The sequence below is a fragment of the Leucoraja erinacea genome, chromosome 6, assembly GCF_028641065.1.
Source record: "Leucoraja erinacea ecotype New England chromosome 6, Leri_hhj_1, whole genome shotgun sequence".
NCBI lineage: Eukaryota > Metazoa > Chordata > Chondrichthyes > Rajiformes > Rajidae > Leucoraja > Leucoraja erinaceus.
In genome coordinates, this window is record NC_073382.1 from 72,996,301 (window position 1) to 73,009,487 (window position 13,187).

General features: G+C 43.8%; 1 protein-coding gene and 1 pseudogene across 2 annotated transcripts in view; one reads left to right on the forward strand and one right to left on the reverse strand.

Moving 5' to 3' along the window:
- The window catches only part of LOC129698312 (protein diaphanous homolog 3-like), a 463,901-nt gene that overhangs the window by 196,631 nt on the left and 254,083 nt on the right, over positions 1-13,187 (forward strand). The gene's annotated exons all lie outside the window — the stretch shown is intronic.
- LOC129698313 (uncharacterized) lies at positions 134-3,881 on the reverse strand (annotated as a pseudogene).

The following is a 13,187-nucleotide window of genomic DNA, read 5'->3' on the forward strand; positions in this document are numbered from 1 at the left end:
CATTCAGTGAAATAACAATCATCTTTGATTGGGTATTGTGACGTTTTCAACCAAAGGGATGTAAATATTAGGAGGCAAAGGGTTAGAAAATAAACCTGAGGGAAAATTATTCAGATGGCTGAATTTTTGCACCTTGTTATGTAGGGGCTCTGGAGGGTTGGGTGAACGTGATTGGAATAAAAAGGACAGAATTTGAGTTTATCACTTCTTCTTGCGAAGGGCGTGCACAGCCTAAAGTTGTAGGACAACTTGTTCTATTTGATCTTATTTGATTGTGCACACCAGGTTGATTGCATTCGTCGAAACAGGACAGACCGCATGAAGATTGCAATCTTTCACCCCGAGTTTAATACTTGCCACGTCCGCACACGGAATCCATCACTCTTGTGTCCCTGTGCATTGGAATTGCTATACCAGGTAATGATGCAACCAATCAGGATACTTTATGCAGGGTATCTTCAGATGTTTTTGAGTATTTGGTGACACATAAAACCACTTTAAACCTCTAAGAAGGTAGAGATGCTGGACAAAAGAAAGATCATCAAGATGTTAACACTTAGGAATTTGAAACTGCTAACTGCCTCCATTGCTGACCCACCAAAAGAAAACAGGCATGTTCAGGGCTCTCGCTTAACGTTTTTTCCCTGTTGCCAGCCGGGCAACCTTGGCAGCTTTTTAAGTTGCCAAATGACATTTTTCGTGGTCATTTAAGATGGCTTGCATGACGAGTGCTCGGACGAAGTGCGTAGTTACCAGTCGGAATTATGCTCAATGAAGCATTCACATATTATTTCTGCTTCAAATAAAGTCACAAACTAATATATTCACCAATCAAGACATGATATATACCACAATGACATGCAGCAAAATTATAATACTGTATCTCAACTCTTTTTACATATTGCAATTAATGCAATTTTTATTATTTCTTTCAACTTCCAAACAAAAATGTGGTTGGATTATTCAGCGTATGATCAACCTGTGTCAATAAATCCTGGACCTTGATAACATATATGCTTAACCATGTACACTACAGACTGATGCAAGCATGTTTTCTGTGAAGGACCGAAAATTATCATGACATGGCCATAGCATGGGTCGTTAATGCTATTGGTACAGAAACACTCTCGCTTCCCACATTTGATACAAATACATCGATAGACGCTCCTGAACACATCATCAGTGATGTAACCTGGGGTCATTGGGTGTTTCGGGTCTTTCAACATCAGACACCCTCACCCTGGCGACCCAGCCGTGGTTGATCAGACCACGACTTGTGTTCAGGTGGCATTCGCTCCTCCCCATGGACCTCCTCTCCTGATCCAGAGCCCTCTCCAGGCCATCTCCGCTGCCTCTGTGGTGTTCTTGATGGCTCTTCTCCTCGCCGCTCCGTTGATGCCCAGTGCACTCAAGGCTTTGTAGAGCGATTGCCCTGCAAAACCTGCATGTCGTTCGAATGTTGGAGTAAACTGGAGCACCCGTAGAAATGGGCATACACCTCGCCTTCCAGCCCTGCTTGTGGCAGTCTATGACCAGCTCTTCATACTTGGCCATCTTCCTCTCGTTGGCCTCCTCCAGCGGTCCTCCCACGGCACTGTCAGTTCCAACAAGACGATGTTTTTGGTCGCCTCTGAGACCAGGAGGATATCTGGCCTCAGGGTGGTCGTGGCAATGTGCTGTGGGAACATCAGCTGTTTCACCAGGTCTACGGAAAGCTGCCAGTCCTGCGCAGTCGCCAGGATTCCTGAAAGATTCCTGGCTGCTGTGGTTTTTGCTGCACTCCGGCCTTCACGAAGATGATCATCTGGGTGGTGGGGCGTTCTTGTCTGCAGCTGCTCATTCCCCTGCTGATGGCTTCTGCAATGGATTTAAGAACCTGGTCGTGACGCCATGTATACCTGCCCTGCCCAAGAGCCTTTGGGCATCAGCTCAGGATGTGTTCCAACGTCCCCTTGCCTAAGCATTGCGAGCAATCTGGAGATTCCGCTTTGCCCCAGATGAAGAGGTTTGATGGGCTGGGCAGGACATCATACACTGCCTGGACCAGGAACTTGATGCGCTGTGGTTCTGCCTGCCAGAGCTCAGTCCATGTGACTTTTCAGTCCATGGCCTGCTCCCACCTTGCCCAGGCACACTGCTGCCTCAATCTAATTGCTCTGGTACACCTCTCCTCCTCCACCACTGCCCTCACTTCCTCCTGGACCAGCCTGCGCCTCTCCTTCCCCTTGGACTTGTCAAACTGGGGAGATGGGAAGATTCCCAGGCCTGCTCTTCCCCGAGTCACTGCTCCCACCAGGACTCTGTGGCGTATCCGAGACTTGCACCACGGCTTCGCCGGCTCTCCACTTCCTCCCAGTTTTCACCTCCACCCCTGCTTGAGCCACCTTGGGGTCGCTGGAGTCCCTGTACAGCATCACCTCTCTGTCCCGAGCCACCTTAAACTCCTCCTCCAGGGACTTCAGGGGCAGCTGGAGCTTGGTGTTATTTCCGTAAAGGGCGATGCTGCTAAGGCTCCTGGGCAGTCCCAGCCACCTTCTGAGAAAGCTGCTGACTTTCCTCTCCAATCTCTCTACGATCGATATTGGGACTTCGTAGACAAGCAGTGGCCAGAGTATCCTTGGCAGGATACCATGCTGGTAAATCCATGCCTTGAACTTGCCCGGAAGCCCCGATCGGTCCACTGCTCTCAACCAGCTCTCCAGCTCCTGACAGGTTGCCTGGACAGATGCTGTATCCTTCAGGCTGCTGTTGAACACCTTGCCAAGACTCTTCACTGGCCTTTCGGAGACAGTTGGGATTGGTGTCCCTTCGATGTTGAAGAGGAACCTGTCCATGACTTTGCCCTTCTTCAGCACCAGTGACCTTGATTTTTCTGGCTTAAACCTCATCCTCGCCCATCCAATCAGCTTCTCCAACTCCTGCAGGATCCACCTGCCTCCTGGCACTGACTCAGTGGTGACAGTCAGGTCGTCCATGAAGGCTTTGATTGGTAGTTGGCGCATTCCTGAATTGGTCCGAGGGCCCCGGCACTCTGGCTCAGCAGACTTGACAACCATGTTCATCGCCAAGGCAAAAAGGATCACAGGGATGGTACAGCCTGTGAAGATCCCAACCTCCAGTCTGTGCCACTCTGATGTTACTGACCCTGATGAGACTCTCATGCTGAACTGGTTGTAATAGTCCAGGATGAGATCTGCCACCTGGCCCGGCACATGATGCTCGGCCATGACTGTCTGGATCAGCTTGTGCGGGATGGAGCCGTAGACGTTGGCCAGGTCAAGCCAGAGGACTGTCAGGTCTCCCTTGTTCTCCCTGGCTTCTCTGATGAGCTGGGTCACCACTCCCGTGTGCTGTAGACACCCCGGCACTCCAGATAAGCCTCCCTTGTGCACTGAGCTGTCGATGTAGCCATTGCTGGAGAGGAAATTGGTCACCCGCCTCGCCACTATGCTGAAGAAAATCTTGCCTTCAACGCTTAGCAAGGAGATAATTCTGAACTGATCGATCTTCTTGGAATCTTCCTCCTTTGGGATCCAGACTCCTTCAGCGAATCGCCACTGCTGCGCCACTTTTCCTCTCCTCCAGATGACTTTCAGGATCTTACACAGCCGTTTCCACAACAAAATATACATGTTGCAAGGAATGTTCTAAGGCATTTTATGATAATAGCTGTTAAAACTGACTATACCCATCTGACATGTTAAACATTACACTAACTAACAAGAGATGGCCAAAGGACATAAATGCAGCAAATGTTTGGTAATATATTTAAAGGTGTCAAGACGCCACATTACCAGACATTTAGATTAGATGTATGTTGCAATGAAGATACCCAGTTCGTAAGGGACTGAAGTTTAGGGGTAACATGAGGGGGACTTCTTTACTCAGAGAGTGGTAGCTGTGCTGGAAGTGGACGTGCTTTGGCCAGTGCTTCCAGTGAAGGTGGTGGAGGGCAGGTTCGTTTTTCTCATTTAAAAATAAATTGAATAGTTCTTATGGATGGGAAGGGAAGGAAGGGCGCCACTTTTCCTGGTCTGAGCGCAGGATATATGGACCACAACAAAATAGGGGAGATTATGTGTTCGGCACGGAAACATTACAAGGGTCGAGATGGCACCTTTGGTTTCCAGACATTTAGATTAGATGTTGTTGCATATGAAGTTACCCATTATAAGCACCATTTTCAAAAAGAATTGTTGATAAACGCTTTTTCCATCATTCCCACTTCAGAATTAACGTTAAAATTTCAACTGAAATATCTCCTGACCAAATTTGTGATGTATATGACTGACTGTAGAAGTAAAACCTGGATAAATCCAACGTATAGTTGTGAATGTTGCTCATTAAATAACTACAGTACTGATACTCCATATTAACAGCATTGATTTGCCATTAAAATGAATTTTGTAATAACGTGTCAGTGACAATCGAACACAGCGGCTTTAATGTTTCACGTGTTTAAAATTTAATTAATCCATCTTAATGGATTAAAACAAATAATAACATTGGGAATTAAAACATATTTGATTGCATTCCGTTATCAAACATAGCCAATGTCAGCTCTGAAGACATTTCCAGCACAATATGGTCGGGAGAGGGGTGTATAAATCAGTGCAGGATGGATAGATGGTGGGGGGGGGACTGGTTTTGGCACGTCTCCCTCCTCCGATCACCGCGCTCTATCCTCAGTCCTGCCTCCCCCTACTTCCGCCTCTGACCGACACCTCCCTCCTCCAAGGGTTTGTTTTGAAAGCACCGTTGGCTCCTCTATAATCTTTGGTTGGCGGAGTGGCAGCAGCGGCTGCTAACAGGCCGAGCAGGGGCGGGGTGCGGAAGGAGGAGATGGGGCCGTCGTCGCCGCTGCTGCTGTGCCGGGCCCGACATTCGCTCCAACCCTCCGTCACGCCACACTTAGCATCTTTCCCACAACCGTCGCCGACACAAAACGTCATGTTCGTTTTCTCCAGAGATGCTGCCGGACCCGCGGAGTTACTCCAGTTTTTTGTGTCTATCTTCGGTATAAATCAAGTTGCCAAGCCGGGCAAAAGGGCTCGCCGTTTAGGTTGCCTGGCGGCACTTTGAGTGGTCATTGGCACCCGGGGAACCTTCAATTTCGAGCCGTGATGTTATCTTTTGACCCCCCCCCCCCCCCTTCTAGAAGTCAACAAATTGTTCCTTGGCTTTGCTGATGATGAGCAAGTAGTATTTATTGCAGCAGTATTCACCCATGTGTTCTGCCTCCCTTATACTGGTGTGAAAAGTGTGGAACATGCAGCCTTGGGGCACAGTTTAGTTGATGGTTATTGGGGAGAAGATGTTGTTGCCAATCTGCCCTCACTGATGAAGAAGTTAAGGATTCATTGCAAAGGGAGATTCAGAGACCCATCTTATGGAGCTTGGCGACTAATCTGGAGGGGATGATTGTGTTGAACGATGAGCTGTAGTCGATGGAAAGCAGCCTGACATTTATTTTCCTGTTATGCTGATGGTCCAGAGCAGAGTGGCGAGCTAGTTAGATGGCATCTACTGTCATGTTTTTGTAAGAATAAGCAATTGTGGTGTATCTAGGTTATTTCTAAGGCTGGAGTTGATTCATGTCATAACCAACCTCTCAAAGCACTTAATTCGGATGAAAGTCATTGTGGCTGGTCACCATGCTCTTCCTGGGCACGGCACAATGGATGTCTTTTAAAGCAAATGGGAACCGAAGACTGCAAAAGTTAGTAATTGAAAATGTCCTTGGATACTACAGACATTTGGACTGCACAGGTCTATAGCACCTCACCGGGCCTGCTGTCTGCGTTGGTCTCTTTGCATGGATTCGCCTTCTTGAAAGATGCTCTGACGTCGACCTTAAAGACTGGGATCATGGAGTTGTGGGAGCTTGGATAGGTGTCATTATTTTCCCCTGTCATCTGGCCGTGATCAATCAATCAATCAATCAACCTTTATTGTCATCTTGCAAGCAACAGTTGTACAGTGCAAAATGAAAAGACGTTTCCCAGGGAATAGCGGAACATCGCACATGAAATTTAAAACGTTTCACACATAATAACACTAAAAACAATCCAGTCCCTGATGGAACAGTATAAATAAATAGTTAAAAGCAGGTAAAACACAACGTTAAAATACAATAAACCAATCATAAAAATGTCCGGGGCAGCTGATTTGAGTGGCCAGTGCCAGTTATTAAAGTGTCCGTGCCAGCCGCAGAATCAAGTGACTGTGAGTACAGAGTGACTGTTTAGCAGCCTCACAGCCTGTGTTAGGAAACTGTTTAGCAGTCTTGTGGTCCGGGCTTTGATGCTTCGATATCTCTTGCCCGATGGCAGGAGATCCAGGTGTGTGTGGAGGGGGTGCAGTTTGTCCTTAGCAATTCTCTAAGCTTTTTTCAGACAGCGGCTCTGGAACAGTTCTTGTACCGAGGGTAGGGAGACGCCAATGATCCTCTCTGCTCCCCCCACTACCCTCTGCAGAGCCTTCCTGTCCGAGCAGTTGCAGGTGGAGTACCACGTATTTATGCAGTACGTGAGTACAGACTCCACCGTACCCCTGTAGAAAGTCCTGAGGATGTTGGTGGGGAGTGAGGCCTGTTTTAGTTTCCTCAGGAAGTGCAGTCGCTGATGGGCCCGTTTGACGGTCCCAGTGGTGTTCCTGGACCAGGTGAGGCTGTCTGTAATTTGCACACCGAGGAACTTTATGCTCTCCACTCTCTCCACTGCAGTGCCACTGATGTTGAGGGGTGTATGCTTTGGCTGCGCCCTCCTGAAGTCGACAACCATCTCCTTTGTTTTGTCGACATTTAATTCTAGATTATTTTTGCCGCACCAGTCCACTAGTTGTTTTACTTCCTCCCTGTACATTGATTCGTCATCTCCGCTGATGAGTCCCACCACTGTTGTGTCATCCACGAATTTTATGATCTTATTGTCCCTGAATCTGGCAGCACAGTCATGTGTGAGCAATGTGAACAACTGCGTGATCGAGCCTGAAGTGTTCTTGCCAACACGGACTGACTGCGGTCTCTCTGTCAGAAAGTCCAAGATCCAGTGACACAGGATACCGTGGAAGCTCTGCCATAGCTGTTAAACATCTGTTTGGGACTCAACTTGTTTCTTTGCATGGTTTCCTTACGAGATTTACTAGGTTACTTGGCACTCTTGTAATGGTTGGGACAGGGTTCATCAACATTAAAAAAAGTGCTAAATTTGCCCTCACAACTGTTAGACTAAATATTGCAATACAGTGCTCTTTCACATCAGGGCACCACGATGGCACAGAAGTAGGGTTGCTGCCTTACAGCGCCAGAAACCTGGGTTCGATCCTGACTACAGGTGGTGTCTGTACGGAGTTTGTACCTCTCCCCGTGACTGCATAAGTTTTATCAGGGCGCTTCATTTTCCTTCCACGCTCCAAAGACGCACAGATTTGTAGGTTAATTGGCTTCGGTGAAAAGTTTAAATTGTCCCTAGTGTGTAGGATAGTGCTAGTGTACGGGGATTGCTGGTCGAAACGGAATTGGTGGGTTAAACGGTCTGTTTCTGCGCTGTATCTCTAAACTAAACATTCAAAATATAATTTTAATAATTGAAAAATGTGGTTAAAGTTAGCTTAGTTATTTCCAATATTACTTTTCACAGGAATCAAGTCACCGTCCAGGAAGATGGATTCATCTCATTTCCATTTTCCAGTGATATTATCAAACGTTGTCTGCAAAATGTAGAAAATGTTGGTAATATTCATAATTGGTCACGTTCAAGATATTCACTGAATGTTACCTGCATCAGCATGAACATTTGGATGATATTGTTATGCGTAACAGACTATTATTTTTATTTATCACGACCAATAATAGAATCATATGTGTCACAAATCATTCAAGGTCTTATCATAATTTCTTCACAATTAATTCTGTTGAATAAACATATTTTGGGGTCTAATATGTTTACCTTACATTTGATAAACTTGTCACAGCAACTGAGTGCTTGGGTAATGCAGTAATTTATGTGACATGTCTTAACATGCTTAGTGACATACTCCAGTCCCACGTTGCCTGTTCCTTAACCATGACATTTAATTATAACCAGGAAAGTATTATATTGGAGTTGTTTATTACAGAACAGTACAGAGATGGATTGTAGCAGAAAAGGTTTAGTAGTTTCCCTGAGTCTCAAGGTGGCTTTTAAATTGCTTTCTGACAAAAAGAGAAACTGCTGTTCCCACAGACGTGACTAGTTGAATTGCATTCATGTTGGTGCGTTTGGTATTGAGATGAAATCCATGAATATTGCTTGTCAGCTTGTTTTCCTCAAAACATTTATCTGTTCTCTGAATGGAATATTTTAAATATTTAAGTTAAATTTAGAGCAGTTTTTAAGAGCCGTTGAGAGAAAGCAACTGACAATCACGATGTTTTGAGGCGTATATGATTGGTAAAATAGTTCACCTCTGATTTCCGGTCTAGCTGTTGTTTGCAATAATAATAATAACTATAGGTAGGAGTTGGTTTGTGTGGATTGGCTACTTCATACTAGTGATTTTGTGTAATTTTACAAACTTTCCCAAATGTGCTATTAACATTCCACCTACATTGCTTAGCCTCTTTTGTTTCATTTAGCCACTTAGCCACTTAGCTTCTTTTGTTTCTACAAGGAAAGATGTAGATTGGCTATTTCATATTAGCCAATTATAGAGCTTGTTAGTAGTGACTGCCTAGTATGTGCTTTATATTATCAAGAGCTTGCCTACGCTAGTTAGTATGAGTAGCAGCTAGGAAATGTAATGTCTGCATATCCTTGCTGTAAGTAGATTTAATAAACATGTGTGGTATCTTTATTTGTGTTTGTGTCACCTCATTACAGTTTGCATTGGACTGTATGCATGAATGAATACTTTATTGTCACATGTGACAAGTCACAGTGAAATTCTTTCTTGCAAACCCGTGGTATGCAAATATTCGCCACATAGAGCGCTGACAAAGTTACAAAGTATACACAGAATCCAGATATACACAGATGCAGAACTGAATGAATGAAATTGATGATTAAGTTGTTATAAATGTTTATTCCACTTTAAAAATCTAATCACTTGTGCAGTAATGAGATCATGCAAATATGCAGTGCTGATTTACAGTTTTTAACTTGGTGATGAATAATGCAGTATTCAGTTTAGGTTTAGATTTAGTTTTATTATTGTCGTGTGTACCGAGATATAGTAAAAGCTTTGTTTTGCATGCTATCCAATCAGATAATACTATGTATAAATACAATCAAGTCAAATTCAAATACAATAGATAGAGCAAAGTGCAAGGCACAGTGCAGAATAGCGTTGTCAACATTGTACGCATCAGTTCTATGGACAAAGTCCAATGTCCGCAATGGGGTACACATGAGTCGGACAGTACCGCAGTTAATGGAAGAACCATTCAGAAGGCTGATAACAGAGGAGAAGAAGCTATTCCTCACTCCAATGGTGCACACTTTCAATCTACAGTATTTTCTGCTGACAGCAGTAGGGAGAAGAAGGAATGACCGGGGATGGGGCAAGTCTTTGATTATGTTAGCTACTTTCCGAGGCAACGTAAATTGTAGATAGAGTCATTGGTAGGAAGTTTGATCTGATGGATAGACTGGGCAACGTTCTCAACCCTCTGCAATTACTTGTGGTCTTGGGCAGGGATGTTCCCAAATCAAACTGTGATGCAATCCAACTATGCTTCCTGAAGTGGATCTGTAAAGGTTTGTAAGAGTCACTGGAGACATGCCGAATTACCTCTGTCTCCAAAGGAAATAGAGGTGTTGATCTGCCTTCTTAGCAGTGCATGAGGTGGAAGGTTGCAACCTTCACGTGGTCCGCCCTGTTTCGACGAATGCAATCAACCCGGTGTGCACAACCAAATAAGATCAAATAGAACAAGTTGTCTTACAACTTTAGGCTGTGCACGCCATACGCAAGAAGAAGAAGAAGCAGTTGCAACAATGTGCGTGGTCGACGATATATTGTTGGTCATATTAACACCAAAAAACACAAAGTGCTCAACCATTTTCACTTCGACACCATTATACTGATTGGGGAATGCACTCCACCACACTTCCTGAAGTTGATAACTAGCTCCTTCATCTTGCTGACATTGGGGAAAGAGCTTATTGTTCTTTCGCCATGTTACTTGGTTGTCTATCTCTTTCCTGTTCTCTGTCTCGTCATTGTTTGTGATTTGGCCTACCACAGTGGTGTCATCTGCAAACATAGATGGAGTTAGAGCCACATTTGGCCATACAGTTATGCGTGTATTGGTAGTAAAGAGGGGACTGAGAATGCATCATTGTGGGCTTCCTGTGCTGAAGGTTATTGTTTGGCCAGTGCCTAGACCTGAGTGCGCTGGCCAGGGTGCAGCCCTGACCTCACCACATAAGTAATCAATGGGCATTCTGTCCAACCCACTAGTTCTCACAGACATTGCTAGTCCTCACAGACAAAGCATCAACACTGGACTGGAGTGCCAATAGAGGCAGGTATTCATGTTTGTTTCCTGTTACCCGTATTCCAGACACAGCAGCAGGAATTACATGCTTTTGGTTCATGTCAGATTCCCGGCAGCACAACAAAGTGCCTGAACAAATGTATTTTGTGAAATATGGTGTGGACTATATGTGTCTTTTTACAATACTGCACACAAAAATGTGACAAATGGGGTCAAATTTCAAATTCCTTCAAAAAAGTTGACAAGCACTTTATTGGGTTCATAGTATCAACAAAAATATAAGAAAATAAAGCATATTGATGGCAATTTTCTGAAAATGGCATCAGAATACACAGGTAGATAAAAATGCTGGAGACATGCTGGAGAAAAGCGGGTTAGGCAGCATCTATGGAGCGAAGGAAATAGGCAACGTTTTGGGTCGAGACCCTTCTTCAGACTTCAATACCCAAATACATTTTGTGTAACGGGTATTGCGTGGTGTCCACCAGTAATCTGGTTGGATAGTAAGTGCACATATTTCTTATTCCATTCTATGTTTATGAATACCACATCTATATTAGTCAAATTCTCATCTTGTTTGTGTGTATGTATATATGTGTGTGTGGGTGTGTGTTATCTGGGCACAATCTGCTTGATTCACATTTCCTTATAAACGCTAGGCCACAGCCTTCTGATTTTCACACATTCTGCAGCGGCAGACTTTCATATCTTTCAGGAAATTAGCTCCCTAGCAGCTAAATGGATCAGCATGGTTGCAAGCTCACTCACAGAGACCTTCAGAGCTTCTTCACAGATATGGCTTCAAAACACAGTCTTTTGATGAACAAATGCTTTATTGCTGATAGAAAACAGTAAGATACATCCACATTTCTTACGACTCGTTAGTATAATCTTCATCGAACTCCAGCTTATTACTTTAAACATTAAACAACTCCTAGTGTCTCCGTTACACTGGAATGATCTCCTTTAGATCTCGCATGGACCTCCCATGGTCGAAGGGTTAACCTTCCCATTGTCTCTCCAAACTAATCTAAAAACTAAACATCTGTGCAAGTATCTAAGCTCCAAACACGCCGAAAAACACGTCATAAATCCCACCCACAATATAAAGGGCAGTCTAAAATTTAAAGGCACATGCCATCATCAATGATGCAAAACAGGCCAAATGGCCACTAAATACCTGCCCCTAATTGCTCCGAGTATATAACGAGGCAATTAATAAACATTAAAAAAAGTGCCAAAAAAGGCTTAACATGTATCAAAAGGACAGGGATGGCTCCTCGTCGGGAAATTTAATCCCCGGTGTACCGCGTGACAGGCGGGGATACTAAGCACTATACTAACGAGGAAAAAATAGCATGCATTATATATCTGCAATCAGAATTCTTCATCGACTCTTCCATCCTCGCTTTCGCCTTCTAGAAGCAAGCATAACTTGGTTATTAATCTTATTAAAACAGTGCTTTTAGTTCAAAGTCGTATCGTGCATACCAAACCCCTAAAATCAGGCATGATACCCAGTATATAGTCTAAAACATAATAGTCCAAAGCTTTGATTGCATGAAACGTCTTCTTCCATCTGTCCAATCAACTCATGGATGTGTTGTAACAGTAATGTTGAAGTGTGAAAATCCTTCAAAAGAATAACAGGATCTTTAGCAATAAAGTTCACCGTTAGGTTTGATTTAATGTCCGGATCATTAGCAGAGATTTCAAATTCGCAGCTCAAGCTTTGGCCATTCTCTGTCTGGCTTGCAGGGAGATTTTAGTTCATCGATCCATCTCTTATCGCTTAAGAAATGGTTCACTATCGGTTCTCTGGAAAGTTCATTCACAGAATTTTCTTCTGTGTTAACATATTTAAGTTGTACAACATTAATAACTCCCAGTGCTCTTTCCATTGGCAGATCGTCTTTGTCCAAATCCAACTCACTGGTTTCTTTGGCTCTATCGTCTAGTGGAATGTTTTCATAATTGTCGCTGTTCCACTTGGAAAGTGTAAATCCTCCTTTATTGCAAAGAGGTCAGATGTTCTACTGGTAGAATTGCTTCCTGCTCAGTAGACATGGATTTTAAGCAATCATTCTTGCAGAAATTATTCTTCAAAGAGATTCTTCTTTCATGAAATTTAGTATTCTCGTCAAACTTGCTTTTCAAAGTCTGGGTAGGTTGCTCTGCCATACGACGATTATTTGGCAGATTAACACTTTCTTGTTTGAAAGGTAAGTCCACACAATAGTGTCCAACAGTTTTCACTGAGTAGTTCATAATATCCATGAACTTCAACTCTTCATTCGACATCTCTTCAGATGGCTCGCTGGTACTTTCGTTAAAGTCATAATTGTATGGTTTCATCACCGGCTTTTCTAATTTATCAGTAGACATTTGATTAACAGCACTGGTAGGATAGTTCCTCTGATTTTTGTTTTTGTGGTTCCTTTTCAAGGAGCCATCGATAACCCATCCAAGTGGGGTTTTCGTAGCATACGGTCCATCACCTTCGCTCCTAACAATCTGTATAGGTTCCAAAGCCTTCAAAACACTTGTTCCAATAAGTAGATCAACACTAGAATTTATTTCAGATATCTTGACATCCTTCAAGTAAGGCCATTGCTTCAAGACTTTATGTCTTGGTATATTTTGTCGACCAACAGGCATAGTTCCATGCGTAAACACTTCAGATATTGGTATGAAATTATCTTCATCC